General features: G+C 40.0%; 1 non-coding gene across 1 annotated transcript; it reads right to left on the bottom strand.

Annotated features, from left to right (window-relative positions):
• Positions 1–11,420: 11,420 nt before the first annotated feature.
• LOC141420189 (U6atac minor spliceosomal RNA) lies at positions 11,421–11,548 on the bottom strand. The gene has a single exon (XR_012444858.1). It is a non-coding gene; the product is annotated as a U6atac minor spliceosomal RNA (small nuclear RNA).
• Positions 11,549–11,794: the final 246 nt, after the last annotated feature.

Here is an 11,794-nt window from a genome sequence, read left to right as displayed (position 1 = left end):
CTCAACTAGCAAAAACCCTTGTTCCTTCCTATTATTGTTTATACTCTCTCTTCAACAAAATTAGAGATAAGGGCAAAATAGTTTCTGCTGGGTATTGAGGGGGTGGGGGGGAGAGGGAGGGGGTGGAGTGGGTGGTAAGGGAGGGAGTGGGGGCAGGGGGGAGATATGACCCAAGCCTTGTATGCACATATGAATAATAAAAGACAAAAACCAAAATACTATATTTTAGAATGTAATTCAGACTACCAAAACTAATGTTTTGTTTCGATGATTTCTTTACAATACAGATCAGCCTCTTGCTTGATTCTATTTAGCCTCTGGTGTGTACCTAGAAAGTAATAAGTACTTTGAAATACAATCAGTAAGCTGTAGTCACCCTACTTTTTCCAGACTTTGACATAAAGTGCTGCATAGGTAAGATTCTACTTTGCTTTTAAAGCCTTCCCTCTAGAAAAAAGTATTATCTTTCTAAAGGGAAGTTATATTTGTATTTAAACCATATTCTACACAACATGATTGGATCCAGTATTTCTAGAAAGGACTGTATGTATGTGATTTATGTCTCCTTTCTAAGTTCATAATCAGCAAATAATTTTTTAAATGAGCTTCAGTCATTACTGCCATTAATTCGTAGTAATGCCTGTTATTTAAATGGTCCTTGATTTTTAATAAGAACAAAATGATGTTTTCAAAAGAATGATCAGCACTTTCCTTCAAAATGATTATACAATAGTCTCTTAGTACACAGTTATCTTTCAGAAAGTCAATGCCATGTAAAAAGAACCTTAGTTCTTGATTTTGTTCATATTTATTCTGTACTATCACTTGTGTTGATCTCACATTTGTAAATTCTGCAATCATAATTTCTTCATTTTAACATTTTCATTCCTACACTATCCTAAAAAAGTCATTAATTGTCTCTCTCACATTGATATAATTTCATATTGGTTTTGTGCCTCAGGAATTTTCTCATTACCATATTACTCTGTTTTTTTCCCTTTTAGAACTACATATCCTTTTTATTTCTGCAAGCTCTGTATTTTTGTTCATACACTTTTTAAAAAAATCATAAATACCCAAGTTTCACAAAATTATTTTGTTTTGATATATTCTCTGATATAAAATACATGTACCTAATTCATTTTTCACAATGGAATAATCGCACAGCATTTTTGTTTTTCTCCTTATAAATATGGATTCAAACGTCATTTTGTATTTGGTCAACATTTTCTCCTTGTAAAATAAAAACTGTGTCTTATCTTTCTGTGTTCTGATCTTGTTTCTTTTATGTACATTTGCTATATAACTAAGTGATTTGTTGGCTGTTTCACAACAAGTAAACATCACTACTACAACATAAAATATTTATTCATCATAGAGTTATATTACATGCTATGTCATCTTTGCCCTTCCTAAAAACTCCTATACTGTCTATCACTTGCTTTGTATGTACTGCTTCCTATACTTTTATCTCTGTTCTAAAGTCATTGCTTCTCAACAACCTTTCTCTTTTTAAAGTCTCCCAGCTGATATTGGATTTATCTGATCTTTTCAAAGAACTAGTTCTTGGTTCCAATGATCTTGTTTTTTTTTCTAATTTAAAATTTTCATGAATTTCTGCTCTTACCTATATTAATCTGAGTCATTTGCCTTGCCTTGGATATGGTTTACATTTCTTTTTATAGTTCCATGAAGTGGAAGCTAAGAATATTGATTTAAATCTCTTATTTCCTTCTAATACAAGCATATAATAAGATAAATTTCTCTTTAAGTACACCTTTGGCTGAATCCCACAATTTCTGCAATATTGTATTTTTCTTTTCATTAATTTTGGCATTAATCTTGGTATTTGTTCCATCCAGGATCCCATCCTATGTGATGGTGCTGCCCACATTCATCTCTCAGGCAATTCTCTCTGAAGAATGCCCTCACAGACACACCCACAGTTGTGACTTAGTAATATCCTAGGCACTTCTCAATCCCGTCAAGTTAACAGTAAGATTAACCATCACAAGTCCACTTCTTGTCAACTTGACATCCAAATACATCCCGTTAAGCCAAAAGGTTCATGACCATCTCATAATGTAAAATTAATTCAGTTCATCCCCAAGAGGTCAAATAGTGTTAATAGCTTCAACATTGCTCAAAAGTCCAAGTTTAATGTCTCTTCTGAGACTCAAGGCAAACTCTTAGTTGTGAGCCCCTGTTAAAAAAAATAAGCTACGTACTTTCAACATCCACTGGCTCCACTGGTACAGAATAAAACATCCCACTGCAAAAGGGAGGAATGAGGGGACAGAAAGAAATGATCATTGCCAGTGGAATAGCTCAAGTGGTAGCGAGCCTGCCTAACAAGCATGAGGCCCCAGTGCTGGTAAAAACAAAAAAAAAAGCCCGACAAAAACAAGATCAAAACCCAGCAAGGCAAACATTGAATCATAAACCATGTAGGTCCATCCATGTCTGGCATCCAGGATATGTGGTGACATGATTTGAGCACTTGAGGGATTGAACACCCTTGCCCCATGGCCTTGCTGTTTGCAGCCCATGTAGCTTTTCTCTTGGGCTAGCTCTGCTTGTTGCCTATGGTTTTCCTCGGCAGATGTCCTGCATTTCTGGCTTCCCTAACTTCTTAGGGTCTCCATTCTATCTTCAGTTTCATTCCCACGGCTTCACATATCACCCTCTAAGGAGCTTCCTGAAGGAACACAGTCATGCTACACAGTGCCTGGTCTCTCAGAATTTTCCTTAAAGTTGGGATGGATGCCCCCATGACCTTAAAATTCTTGCATTCTACATGCCTGCAAAGCCAGCATCACATAAACACCACCAAGATCTGCCTCCAGCTGGAGAAGTGGCTGAGGTCCCTTAGACCATAGCCAAATCAGCTTCTGAGTGCATAGGTGAATGAGTATGGTTGAATGACTCCTGGGGAAACAACTTCCTAGGCAGCCTTATGCCAGCAGGATGCCATGTGGTGCTCTCTTCCCAAAGGAATTTCTTTAAAATGAGTTTACATATTTACACCCTTGAGACTGAGAGGGTAGGGACTTGCTGGTCACTGAGATGGCTTCACAGCATCTTTTTTTATAATCCTGATGCATCTGGCTTCTTTTCAGTGGCACTAATCTCTTTAACAACCACCCCTTCCCTGGCCCCAATTTGAAAGGTACTCCTTTTCTGACTGAACTGCACATTTTACAAATCTTTCTGTCTGGTTTGTGCTAACCAATTCTCACTATAAAACTGGGTAAAAGCAGCCAGCAATAACCACACCTCACCCTGAATGCTGGTCTGCTTTGAAATTTCCTCCACCAGACTAATTAGTCCACTAACTTTTAAATTTAGCCCCACTCAAAAATCTTAGGACACAAATGAAATACAGACAAGTTCTTTGTCAGAATGTAGCATGCATGGGCTCGAGGACAATTCCTGACACAGTTCTTGTTAAAACCTGGTGAGCCCAGTCTTCACTCTCCCCATTTCTATCACACTCTGGTATTCTGAGCTCCCACAAGAATCACCCATTATGCTTTGCTTACAGCATTCTGGGCTTTCATTAGCCCACGTCTCCAAACTTTTCCAAACTCCTCTCACAAGCCAATTGCAAAGAGTTCAGAACCACACTGTTAGGAACCACAGTAATGACCCCATTCTCAGTACAAATTTCTGTGTTAATAAACTTTTCAACTCTGTGATAAAATACCTGAGCAAAACAACTTAAGGGAGGAAAGCTTTGTTTTAGTTAATGATTTCTGAGGTTTCAGTTCATCATAGCAGGGAGGCTATGGAAAAGAGCAGCTCACATCACGGTGAACAGAAAGCGGAGAGAGAATGCTTGCAGTATCTGGTTCTCTCTTTTTGCCTCTTTTATTCTATGCAGGCCCCCGGGCTATGGGATGATGTCGCCTACCTTGAGGGCAAGTCTTACCCAGTCCTCTCTAGGAACACACTCACAGACACACCCAGAGATGTGCTTCTCCAATCTCCTAGGCACCTCCCAAAACAATCAAGTTGACAGTGAGAATTAACCATCTTCCAAATATTTGGGGAATTACAGATAGCTTTTATTAAATTCTTTAGTCCCACTCTGTTTTGTACTGTTATTGCAGAATGCCACAGAGTGGCTAATTTGTAGTGAACAAAATGTATTGGCCTACAGTTCTGGTGGCCAGGAAGCCCCAAATCAAGAAGCCAGCATCTGGTCAAGGCATTCTTGCTGCCTCATTCCATGGCAGAAGGGCACAGAGAGGGCAAGAGAGAGCAATGGATCGAACTTGCAGCCTCAAGAGCAGTTATAGTGGGCCTTAACCATTTATGACAATGGAGCCCTCATGACCTAAGTACCTCCCACCAGATCCCACCTCCCAACTCTGTTGTATTGGATATTAAGTTTCTGGCATCTGCTTCTTGTATGTTCAAACCACAGCACATCACCCTCAAAGAGGAAAGATTTATTTTGGCTCTCAGTTTCAGAGATTTCAGTGCATGGTTGGCTGGCTCCATTGTTCTTAGGTCTGCAGAAAGGCAGAAACATTGCAGCAGCCAAAGCGTAGGGTGGAGGCTACTCACCTCATGGTAGCCAGGAAGGAGATAGTGGGGAGGAGAGGAAGGGACCAGGGACAAGATATTCTTCAAAGGCACACCTCCAGTGACCTACTGTCTCTACCAGGCCCCATTCCTACTACCTCCCAATCATGCCATGAAATTATGAATCATCAGTGGATTAATCCATTGGTGAAATCAGAGCCCTCAAGATCTAATCACTTGTCAATGATTAGCTCTACCAGTTGAGGACCCAACCTTCAAAACGTGAGCCTTCTGGGGGACACTTCACATTCAAACCGATTAAGGCTGTTTGGTTTTCTGCTATTGAGTTGAGTTCCTTGTGTATTTTGGATATTAATCCCTATCAGATATGTGCTCCCTGGGCTGACAGAGTGGCTCAAATGGTAGTGTGCCTGCCTAGCAAGCATGAGGCCCTGGGTTCAACACCCAGTCAAAAAAATTAGCAAGATATATGGTTCCCAAATATTTTCTGTCAGTCCATGGACCTCCTTTCCATTTTGTTGATGATGTCTTTTGCCATGCAGAAGCTGTTTAGCTTGACTTATGGTAGTCCTCCCTTAATCATGGAGTATATGTTGCAGAACCCCCAGTGAAAGTCTGAAACCCTAGACTGTTCCAAGACCTATCTACACTATATTTTCCCTATGCAGACATGCCCATGATAAAGTTTAATTTACAAAGTGGACAACGAAAAGATTAATGACAGTAACTGATACCAAAGTAGGCTAATTCTAGTAATACACTGTAGTAAAAGTGATTTAAAACTTATAAATTGTTTATTTCTAGAATTTTCCATTTAATATATTCAGAACAGTGTTGTCTGTGGGTGACTGAAACCATGGAAAGTGAAAGTGCAGATAAAGGCTGACTGCAGTGGTAGCACTTGTCTATTTCTGCTTTTGTTTTCTGAGCTGCTGGTGGTATATGTAAAATATCATGAACGTGACCAACATCAAGGAGACTTTCCATGCTTTTCTTTTTCTGGGTGGTATAGTTTTGAGGTCTTTTGGTCCATTTTGACTTCTGTTTTGAAGATGGTATATAAGGATACAGTTTGATTCTTTTTTCATGGAAATATTCCTTTTTCTCAGCATCACGGAGAAACTCATTGTGTCCTGTAGGTGGTTTATCAGAATTTAGATGATAGTGTATGTTTGCTTTTATTTATGGGCTCTCTTTTCTGTTCCATTAGTTGATATCTTTCTAACTCAAGAGTACTGCTCACCATAAATATTATTTTAGTTTTGGCGTAAGGCTTGCCATATATACTTGAAAATTAAAACTGTATCAACTCTTTTCTGAATTTCCATTGTACGGATGTGACCCAAGCTTTAAAAGTAATCTCATATACTTATACATTTATATACAAGCCAAAAAGCATACGCAGATAAATGATGTATATTACACACACAGATGCACACTTCTTCACACATACACCATTGGGTCTGTTCCTCTATAGAGAGCCCAGCCTGACCCCAACATCTACCTGAGGAGGGTTTTTTGCTGTTGGGTTGGTTGGTTTTTGTCGATCCTGGGGTTTGAACTCAGGGCTTTGCACCTGTGAGCCAGGCACTCTACCACTTGAGCCACGCCTCCAGCCCTAAGCAAGTTCGTTTGATGTACACAGCCTGAAGCCAGTAATTTCAAGCCTAAGTACCCAAATGGAAGGGACCAAAGTGAACACTGAGCAAAGAAGCAAGTGATCTTCAAAGTGTGAAGACCAGTTTGTGGGAAAGCCTTAAAACTTTTTGAGGTACTCGGACTTGAACTCAAGTCTCATGTTTGTTAGGCAGACACTCTACCACTTGAGGCACATTACCAACACTTTTCTGCTTTAGTTATTTTTAACATAAGGTCTCACTTTTTTTTTGCTGGGAGCAGACTTTGGAACCAGGAACCTCCTATGTAGGTCACCCATGTAGCTACCAAAACAGGCATGTACCATCATGCAAGCTTATTTGTTGACTGCGACCCCTTATTAATTTATGATCGTCTTCTCTGACCACTTTACCTCCATCCTCACTGATGTGTTCACATAATCACATTTCCAGTTCTTCACAAACCTGTTGCCTTCTCATCTCTCTCTCTCTCTCTCTTTCTCCTGTTTATGTCCTTTCTCTAATGCTTTTCATTAGACTTGAAAACACATTTAATTTGCTATGATCTTAGGGAAAAAGATTATCTTGAGTCTTTATTTAAACTCACAAATATATAGCCTAAGTTTTTCTCTTTAGCCAGCTTTACTGCGGCAAAATTGGTATGCAAAAAATAAACAATGTACACAGCATATACAATTTTGTGAGTTTGGACATGTATCTACATTTTTGTTACCATCATAACTCCTCTTATGATCCTTTATCCTTCAGCAATCATTCATTGCATCTATCCCCTTCTCCCTCCACCATCAAACTTCTGGAAAGATGTATGTGTTCTTACGGTTTCCACCACTTGTCAATCTCCTACTTACTTATTAATCTCTCCCATTATTCTGGCCTCCACAGAAGCTACTCTTGTCTAGGTCATCAGTGACTTTCAGGTTGCTAAATCCACTATTAGTCTTAGTATTCTTCTTACTGGACAGCTTGGTAGTATTGAATACTGCTGACCATTCTGTCCTTCAAAACTCTGCTCTTTACAATACCAGTTCTTTCTTACTCCTTTTGGGGCTGTCACTTCTTTTACAATCTTCCAAATGGTAGGTACCCAGGGTCCCTTCTGAAGTCTGTAACCTTTATTCACTTCTAAACTGTAGAACCTCCTCCCCGACCCCTGCCAAACTTATACCTATATAACAAACAATCCACTTGACATCTCTAACTGGACCTTCCACAGACGTCTCCAACACAAGTTCAAAATGAACTTGCCATCTCACTCTTGCCCCATCCCATGTAAGTTAATACCCTCCTTGTGTCTCTCACTTCAGCGATGATGACATCATCCTCACAGTCACCAAAGCCATGATTCTGGGGGTGATCAAGTAGTTACCACACCCTGCCACTTTCCATTTTATTAGCATTTCTCAAATTGGCTCCTAGCTTTTATAAGCACTGCCAGTATTTTCCTCTAGGCCCTTATCATTACTGCCTGTGACTATTAAAACAGCTTACACCATGAGAATCAACTTAAAGAGATATGGGTTACTGACTCTAGGAGACAGATTCCAGCATCAATGACAACTTGGAGTCTGTAGCTAACTTACAAGTAGACAACACTGATTCACAATTTTTCTGGTCGTGTTATTGATGTCACATTGTGCTGCTGGATGTCATGGGAGTTTGGGCCATGTCTCCAGACTATTTCCAAAAGAGAGATTCTGCAAAGAATGCATATAATAAAGGGAAATCTTTCTCTATCATAGCATTTCATAGCTCCATTCCTCATTTAACCTCGTGCTAAAATAACATATTTAAAAATCACTTATATAGCCTGCTCTGACTCAAGCAGAACGCCACCACGTGGAAGCCAAGTGAGGCCACACCTCATGAGAGAACTACCCTTCTCTTAGGAAATCCCTGTAGACAATGGGGAAGATCAGCTACTTTTGGTGGTGTGTTCAGCAGCACCTCTCATATCTGCCCCAGGAGATTGCTCCCCCTCTGCAATACCCAGCATGCAAAAGGAACTGCGCAGAGCAGTTTTCCACCCTCAGCCTAAGTCACAGCATCAAGGATCCTTCCATGGTCACCTTATAACCTCATTACACTCAAACCCCATGGAAGGAATTGTGGTTTCCTGAAGCCCCAGAACTGCCTTGGCTCAGGGCATTGACACTCACTCATTCTCGCCTGGGCCCCACCTATCCACACCTCTGTTATGGCTGAGGCTCCTAGACACTGCTGTTCTAAAGTAAGGGTGGTGGGCCTGGATGCCCAGGTCTACTAGTAACTTCACCACTACTCAAAGGCCTCCCAGAGAGCTGGGGTTCAATGGAAGTTTGAAGAATAAATGAGACAGTGAGTTGTGAAATTATTTATTAAGTTATAATTTCATCTATATTCTCAGATAGCCAAGCAAATCCAGGTAAGTACACATATTATTTAACGTCACGAGGAAGACCAAAGAGAAATGTGAGTATGTATCAGTTTTTGGTCACTGTAACCAAGTATCTGAGAGAAACAATTTGAAGAAAGGATTTATTTTGGCTCACAGTGGGGAGTGGTTTCAGTCCATTACAGCAGGGAGTGTGTAACTTCAATCATATTCACCCCTTCTATTAATAGTATGAATAATATGAAGGAAATTCTCCAGAAGATTTTCCTTTGCTCTTGTTTTATTCAGCTCTTACTCTATTTCCAAAAAGAAAGATAAGAAAGGGGAAACACAACATCTCTATGCCTCTTGGACTCACTGTTAGTTCCATATTTCCCTTCTTGCATTCAGAGGAAAGAGTTTTCTCCATTTCCAGTTTTCTCTATGTGCAGTAGACATGGTAAACCACCCAAACATCTGTTCTCTTACCTTCCTCAGAGAACCCCAATTTTGCTCAAGTATCCACCCTTTTCCATAAGGCCCTTGGGTTTCAGGGGAATCTGGGCTCATCCTCTAGCCTCGGAAGGAAGATCTCCATTGTTGTTGCCAAAGATTGGCTTAGGCCTGAGGATGTGAAACATGAGACAGGTGCTGGAGGAAGGGTCCTCATTGGGTGAACATCGTCATGTCGATGGGTTACAAAGGCCTATAGCAATTGTCTGGTCACTATGAAGGAAGCTAGTCAGGGACAAAGGTGACTCATTGAGTGTTTTAGAACAAAAAGATGGAAGGAACCTGGCTACTTATGGCTTCAAGGGGCCACTGCATCAACAGTCCCAGAGCTCCTGCCTCAGGATCTCCAGTGACATAAGGTAACAGACCTTTCATATTGCTGGCATGACTAGGAACTGGGCTTTCATTACTCGCAGGTGAAAAACAATCTCTTTTCTTGGGGAACACAAACATTCAGTCCATAGCAAGCACTATACGACTATTAAATGGTATCTTGAACAATTCCTGAAGCACATCAGGGTGATAATGGGGGTGCCCTCCTTAGCTTTGATGCTTTTAGGACTGCCTTGGACAGTGGCTGGTGGGCTCATTTTCATCTGAACATGGGGCAAGTGGAGTAAGCACCTAATGCAGATACTTTCTATGGCAGAGGCTTTATGTGGCAGAACAGACATCACTTTTGCCTCCTATTCTCAGGGCTCTGAGTGGTAGTATTTGGGGTGCAAGGGGTGGGAGCTTCATTTCTATCTTGCCACTTTCATTTTTCCATCCTACCTAATATGATGTGCATTTCAAAATGAACTGATTGACCTAATTAAAAATGACTGGTTTCCATAGCATTTTCCAGTAAGAACTTTTTATCCCTTCTTTCTGTGCCCAGCCCTTTGAGAGGCATGTCCTGCTCTCTTTCCTTCCAGACTTTCTAAAACTACAACTCTAAAGTCTAGTTGAAAGTGTTGGCTCCAGACTAAGGGAACAGAAACAGTTCAGGGAGCCAAACCTGGAGGCTCAGGAGCAATTAGCATGGAAATTCAGGTCTTTAACCTTCTTCTCTCTGGATAGATTGCAACCCTTGTAAAGGGTTGCCTTTTACAGGGTCTGAGATTGCATCACAAGCATTGAAGATCTTAGAAACTCTACCAAACGCATGGTCAGAGATTGTGGCTGGCCATTAACAATGCTAAGACCAGAACTAGGATACATGCCTCCCAAACTGTGGTTCCTTCCACTTTACCAGGCTGAGAAGCAATATCTGGATAGGTGCCAGACCTCGAGACTAGACAAATGGTGGCACTTGTGAAAAGGAACCCTCATAGCCCAATAATTCTATTCATGGACCTAAAGGGAGACCCAAACTCTGCTCTGAAAGCGATTGTTCCTTGCAAGCTTACCACCAGGTCACAGAGAAAGCAGCTGAGTGATCTGCTCATGTCAAAAAACTGGGTCACAGAACAGAAATGAGGCCTCTGGATTCTCATGTTGTGAACTCAAAACGAAACCACTTTACTTCTTTGATGAACATTTTACTGTTTGCTATCTGTGAAGACCTCTCCTCCCAAGGTAACCAGCAAACCGATCCCATGTATATAGTGACTTGTTCCTAAAGTTTTTGTTCTCATCATGACCCCTTTAGGCTGTTAGATTATTGATGAAGGACCTTTTGGTTTATTATATCCATCAATATTTACTGTATTCAAAATGAATAGAGACAATTTTAAACATTTTTATTCAATTAAAATAATAATTCCTATATGCATTAGCATAAATGATATAGAAAATAACTAAATATTCAAAAATTTTTTTAAATTAAGTTGGGCATGGTGGTTCATACCTACAGTCATAGATATTTGGGAAGATGGGGTGGGAGGATTGCTTGAGCCCAGGAATTTGAGACCAGTCTGGGTAACATAGAGAGACCCTGGCACAAAACCAAAATAAATTAGTGAGAAGAGAGGCATTATTTTACATTTTTTGCAAATATCTTTAATATCTGGCTTCATAGAAGACAGCTGAATTCTATCTGCTTCTGCATTGAATTTGTTGATATGTGTTATTCTGGTGGAAGTATATGAGAAAAATTGGGTCTCACACAGATATGTCATTAGAAAAGCAAGAAGTATTGTAATGATCTTTCAAATTTTAAAAAATTAAATTTAAAGATAAAACTTTTAGCCTAAGGTTTTAGAAAGAGCTATATCAAAATCAGTTAGCCTGATATTTGGTCCCATTTTCTCCTTTAGAAATTCTTCTTTAGAATAGGTGGTTGAGAGGCTGATTAGAGTAAACCAAGGCACAAGAGAAGGGAATGCTGTAAATGCATTCTGGTTTGTGTTGGGATCCCCAAAAGGCTGTAACCTAAGAAACAGGTGACAAAAACCATGTCTAGATGCCACAAAGTAGATGGCAATGCTTTGCCTGTATTCACGTCATCCAGATCTGTATGCCTCTTCCATAATTTTGAAGGGGAATGCTAACCTTCTCTCCTTTCATACTGCAGTGTAACTTTTTCAGTTAATTGTTAACATTCTTCTTTCATAGTATAAAAATCAATTGTTCAGTCTTGTAATTTGAATGACCTTTTTACATACGAGCGACTTTGTAACATCATATATTGGTCATTTAGGAGAAAACTGGCTTGGATACATGGAACACATACCCAAGGGTAATTCTCAATGAGCGTCACGCCGTTGTATAATTCTCTTTGGAGTAAGAAACTCTGTGGCTTGCTTCTAAACAATAGAAT

This window comes from Castor canadensis, chromosome X, assembly GCF_047511655.1.
Source record: "Castor canadensis chromosome X, mCasCan1.hap1v2, whole genome shotgun sequence".
NCBI lineage: Eukaryota > Metazoa > Chordata > Mammalia > Rodentia > Castoridae > Castor > Castor canadensis.
The sequence above is the reverse complement of the archived record's forward strand: the minus strand, read 5'-3'. Positions and strand labels throughout refer to the sequence as shown.